The following is a 6,651-nucleotide window of genomic DNA, read 5'->3' on the forward strand; positions in this document are numbered from 1 at the left end:
AAAAATTTGAAAAAATTAATAAAACGAAAATTTAAATTTCAAAAATTACGAATTTTTATTCATTTCGAATGAAAATTTGAAATTTGATAAAATCGAAATATCCAAAAATTTAAGACTTCGAAAATTTAAAAAATTAAAGTACTTTAAAAATAAAAACTACATTAATTAAAGAATAGTTTAATTTTTTTAATTTTTTTTTAAATTCTTTACGATTAATAAATAGTTAATAACGAAAAATATTAATAGAAAATCAATTAGTTGAGAAAAAGAATAAAGTATTATATAAATGTTAACAAAACTGAATATTTCTTGATTATGTTGAAAAATATAGTATGGAAAGATTAAAAATAAAAAAGAGAATAAAAATAGAATAAAAATAAAAATTAAAAAAAATAACCCATCTAAAAGTTAATGACCAGAGTCATTCAGTGATAAGTAAAATTTAATAATTGAAGTTACGAATAAACTTACTTCGATAAATTACTTCAATAATTTATTGTTCAAAACATAACAATAATCGTAAATAATTGTAATGCTAAATGACAAGGTTATAAAGCGGAACAACTATAATAGCTATGAATAAATAATGTTATTTTAATATTTTAATAAATAGTTACTTTAAAATTTTTAAATAGTTACTTTTTTAATGGATTAATGCCCATTATGTGTGCACACATATTTAGAAAATTGTTGCGATAATTTGATAAAAATAATTTTTATATATAATAATTACATATAAAAATTTTTCATTATGCATGGTAATACGTGGGATAATCCGCAATGCATTAGATATATCCTGCATTTGCATGTATGCATATAAGTGCTGATTTCATGAAATCATATCCGCTTACCGCGGAATATACATAGCCACAGTACACCACCGTTCAGTGATTTTGCTTGTTGCGTTCGGATTCCAGATAACCTTCCTATCATCGTGTTATTTTTTTTATATAAATAAACAATTAACGTATTCTGTTTTATGTACAGAATTAATTTTAGAAATATCAAAAAAAAACTTTAAATTTAAAATTTTTTTTATTTTGTTTTAATTTTTTAATTATTTTTGATTAATTTCTTTAATATAGAACTTTGTATAAGATAATTTGATGCTTAAAAATTGCATAATATTCAGTAAAATTATTGTTTTGTTATTTCAGTAAAATTTGTTTTATATTAAGTTTTTTTAAATATTAAAAAATATTAAAAAAATTATTTGATATTAATATTAGGATTTTAATATTTTCAGTAAATCTAGAATACTTCTAAAAAAATCAGTAGAGGATTCTAATGATTTCATTTCTTTTTATTTTAGAATGTTAATTAAATTATTAAATTTAAATTTTTAAATTAAAAATGAGAATTATTTATAGCATTTTAAATATTTAATTACAGAAAATAATATGATATTTTTCTCTAAAATTTATATCCTGAAATCTTAATTTTGATAATCATACAGAGATCACAATGAACAAATTCTTTTGAAATTGATTTTCATTAACTTCTTAAAAATCGAATATACAACGGAAGTTACATCTTTTATTCATACTTAACTTTATAATTCTCGTAAATTCGGGAAACATGTTTTCGTGCCTTTACATCATATTACATATCGAATGCCAATGACTAGTCATCAACAAATTAGCTATCAACATATGCAGATATTCGATTCATTGATGAACAATTTACGGATATATTTTCACTTATTAAATTTCTTTATGATTAGTTACTTGAAAAATTAATATATATCGCAATATCGTGTGAATTTTATTTAAAATAGACATGTTGCAAGATAAACTTTCAAAAATATAAATGCCAAATAATAAATAAAAATCAATATCATTCCAGACTTTCTGGAATATTTTTAGAAATGTTGGGGAATTATTTTGTGTGGATTATATATTAAACGATTATGTTAATAGAGATAATTAAAATTTTAACTAATTATTCTGTTAGTTATGTAACTAGTTATTCTGTTTTACATTGATCGTTTCTATATAGAATAGCGGAATATTAATATTAATTGACAATATATTAATTTAAATAAATTAAAAAACAATAATAAATTAAAATAGATTAAAATAAGTTAAATTAAAATAAATATGAAATATTAATATACTTACAATTGTTCACACCTGCAATAATATTGTAATGATTTTGATGGATATAAGCTAATAGCTGGATACTTATCAATACCTTCGACAGATTCATAACAAATGGTATACTTTTTAAAGATGATTGATAAGTGGATTGTATAAGTAATTACATATGCGGAGCGCGTGTCAATTAGAGAACATGATTTCTCACAAAATTTCAGTAAGTAATCGTGTTCCACGGTCAGGCACGATGTGGTGTTAAAACAAAACTGATATAATTGTATCTGGCGATCGGACTACGACGCGTTCACAATGAAATCTTCTTAACAAATGACGTTCGTGCCTTCAGAAAAATTTCTTTTTGATTCAATTGGGAGGGTCACAATTTCTTGGTGGGATACGTCAATAACCAATAATAACGGTGCCAATTTGCGACAAATTCGAGGAAATTCGCTTGGTGATCTGTATTCAAAGATCTCATAAACAGGAATAGATAAGTGAATTTCTCTTATAGATTCCTTGAATTAGAATGTTATTTATTTTTGAATTAGCCGCGTTTGGAATATATCACCATTAAGATCGGTTTAGTTAGTTTGAAGTATGTCAGAAATATACAATTATAAGTGTCGGCTAAATTCTCAAAGATAGTCTTCTCAAATAATACTGTCCTTTGTTGTAATAGAGGTCCGCGTGTGGTAAGAAGAAAAATTTTTTATATGACAAATTTCTTGAATGAGCTGTTTATAAATCTTGCGAATAATAAATATTCGCGAACAGATACTTTTGGTCGATTCTAAATATACATATAATAATATGTATATACATAAATATAAATAATATACATAAATATAAATAAACACAAAAATTGATACAAAAATTTTCTTTAAGGTTTATTAGGTAATTAATAATTTAAGTTAAATTAAAGTTAAATAAATAGCAAAGCGGATTTTATAATTAAAATCTCTTACTATCTAATGTAAACTTCAATTTCTTGTAACTTAATAAATAAAGTTTCAACATTTTTATATTTATTTGGTTTCTAGAATTGATTTTTCAAATTTCGCAAATATAATTATATTAATTATTGTATTATTATCATTATCATTATATTAATATCTTGTATTATTATTATTATTATTATATTAATATCTTATTAAATTTACCATATATGAATTTATCTATTTTATACAATTATTTTTATATAAATAAATTAATACAAAAATTAAAGAAAAGAAATTATCTTGCTTGTTATGTTTGAAAAATTATTTTGTTAGATTTTATTTCATTAATAATTTTAATAAGAAAATAAAAAATAAAAATAATAAAAAAATTAAATAAAATTAGTTTTATTTACATAAAAATATTATAGTATTATGTCATTGTTGTTTTAATGATATATAATATAAATAATCAAATAATGTGTTAATTCTATCATTCATCATATCATATATTATATTATATAATTATATGTAACCAAAAAAATATATATTTAGTTTTGTATTAAATTTTTCTAAAATTGGAAATTTAGAAATTTAAAAAATTAAAATTAGATATTGCAAAAAATTGATATTTTCTTCGTTTTATAATATATTTTAAATAATCAAAATATTAAAAATTATTTTTTATTAACAATATACTTTATATTTTATTTCTGTTTTGAAAGATGAATTTCATACTTTTTTCAATATGTATTACTTATTCATTCGATAGTTCAATTGTTTGTATGAGAATATTTATACAACTACAATATTTATAATAATTTAATTTGAAAATTTAAATTTATAATATATAGTATCGTGCAAAGACTCCAGATAGTTTCTTTAATTTTTCTTTCAAAACAAAAGTTTTAAAAAATTTTTATTTTTATTTTTATTTTAATTTTAATTTTTATATTTTATAATGCCATATATAAAAGGATATTATAAAAGAAATTAATATTATTAAATCAACATTCATATGTGTTTATTTGGAGAATATGTATATTAATGTTTCTAGTCAATTCCTATAGATCTGTAAAAAATCAGTAACTGTTTACATTTAAATAATATTTATGCAGTATTATTATTTCACTTGCTAATTAATTGCTAAATTGCAAAATCGCAAAATAGTTCAAAAGACACCTGTTGAAATATGCAAAATTGTTATAAAATTGTTTTTTAGTTACTTTGTAAAATTGTTTCAATATTATCTATTGGGAAGATAGATAAAAAGAAGAATATAAAATGATATTAATAAATATTGCGCAAAACATAGTGTAGAAGATCGTCTACGAAGCCTCAAAAAACCATTAAAAAAATTGATAAAATTGTAAAATAAAAATCAATTGCGGATACAAAGAAAATTTATCAATATCGTAGTTGAATTACAAGCAGAAAACTTTGCTAATATTACTAATAGAAGTACAGAGATAAGAAGATTACACAAAATTATTTGGCAGAGTTAGTATTAAAAAATCATTGATAAATATGAAAAATAAAATAATTCGATTAATGCCAAAAAAATGATACTTTAAAATCTAAATTCAATCTTTTTGGAAGCGATTATATACGATAAATGTTATATATAATGTTATATCCAATTGACACAAAAAACAATATCAAATACCAAATATCAACTATTAATCATAAAGAAAACATTATGATTTGGGCAGCTTTTTCCATTCAAGAAATTGGTTTTTTTATAAAAATTGAAGATATCATGAATGATATCATATATATAAGAAAATTCTAGAAACTAATATATTATTATATGCTGAAAGAAAAATGCCATAAATTTGATACTTTCAACAAGACAATGACCTTAAACATGCATTGAAAATTGTAAAAAGATGGTTGTCTCCAAATGAAGTACAAGTTTTAGATTAATCTTTTTAATTTGCAGATTTAAATTCAATAATAGAACATTTTTAAAAAAAGATGAACATCGAATGAAAAATTACAGAAATTTTAATAATACAGAATGTTTTCAAAATTTAGTACAAAAATAGAATAAAATATACAATTATATTACTCGGTTAATTGAATTCATATTTTGTCGCTATGCTACTGTAATTATCAAAAGATATGGTTATAAAATATTAATATATAATAACTTTTGCACGCTACTGTATGTATATAAAGTTCCCGGTCAAATAATTTCTTCAATTTTTTTTCCAAAATAAAAATCTTAAAAAATTTTTATCAATATCATATATAAAAATATATTTCGTAATTGAATAATATATAGATAGTATTTCCCGGCCTGTTTAATAAATAAAATGTTTATTTTTCATTGTGTACATATATATATGTGTAGGGCACCTAATCTAATTTATAAAAAATTAATTCTACATTAACAAACGTAACAAACTGAAAAAAAAGTCGAAAGTAAATTAAACACAAAAATTAATATATATTTATAATATTATAAAAATACTATAATATTATAAAAATACTAAAAAATTTGCGATTAAATGAAATAAGATTTAATTCCTGCTAATCCACAATCTCATTTTATGTATTTCATTTCACTTAACATAAACATAAATTGCTTATTATTTAATAAATATTATTTAAATTTTAATATCTCTTGTACTCAGAAATCAAAGCTCATTTTATATATTAGTTTTTATATTTGTTTTGGTTTCCAAAATCAATTCTTTAATATTCTCTGATAAATTTTCAAAAAATTAAGGAAACTTAAAATTCTGTGTATTTTATAAAATTTCCAATGATTTTATATAAGTAGCAATTAGTTAAAAAAAGCAAATAAGTCATGAATTAAATATGCTGTTATAAATACTAATAAATATTATATTAATATAATATATATTAATATAGTATATTAATATATATATTAATATAATATATATTATATATAAATAAAATTATAATATAGTTATAAATGATATCAATTTGATGATTGAATGATTAAATATATATTATAAATATATATTATAAATATTATGTGATATTAAATTATATACACTAATAAAATTTAATCGAATATTTCATTTTAAATAACAAATAACAACATAGTATAATAATTGCTTTAGCACAGAGAATATCATTCACATATTCACATTTCGCTATTATAAAATCGATTGAATAACGTGTAATTTAAACCACGTATACGTTATATAATCGCTTAAGCGATTTCATAATGCAATGTAACTGAGAACAAATCAATGACTTTTAATGTATATATATTCAAATATTTGAATATCAGTAAAATATATAAGATATAACATTGGTTAGTTTTTACATTTCAGAAAGTTATATTGAATATTTTAATTTCATATTATAAATGACATAATTGAAAATATATTAAATAATTGTTAATAAATAATTGGGTAAGTTATTTATTACTATTTAAATTAAAAATTAATTTATTAACAATTAATGATTTAAGATATTTTTTTCATAATTGAAAAAAGTTTATAATTACATCAATTAAAAAATAAAATTGACTCTTTGAATAAAAAAATTTATTATATTTATATCAATTTATAAAATTTATTTTCAATTATAATTAATAAAAATATTTATATTATACACTAAAAAATGATTAATACAAAATA

This window comes from Apis dorsata, unplaced genomic scaffold (assembly GCF_000469605.1).
Source record: "Apis dorsata unplaced genomic scaffold, Apis dorsata 1.3 scaffold_291, whole genome shotgun sequence".
Taxonomy (NCBI): Eukaryota; Metazoa; Arthropoda; class Insecta; order Hymenoptera; family Apidae; genus Apis; species Apis dorsata.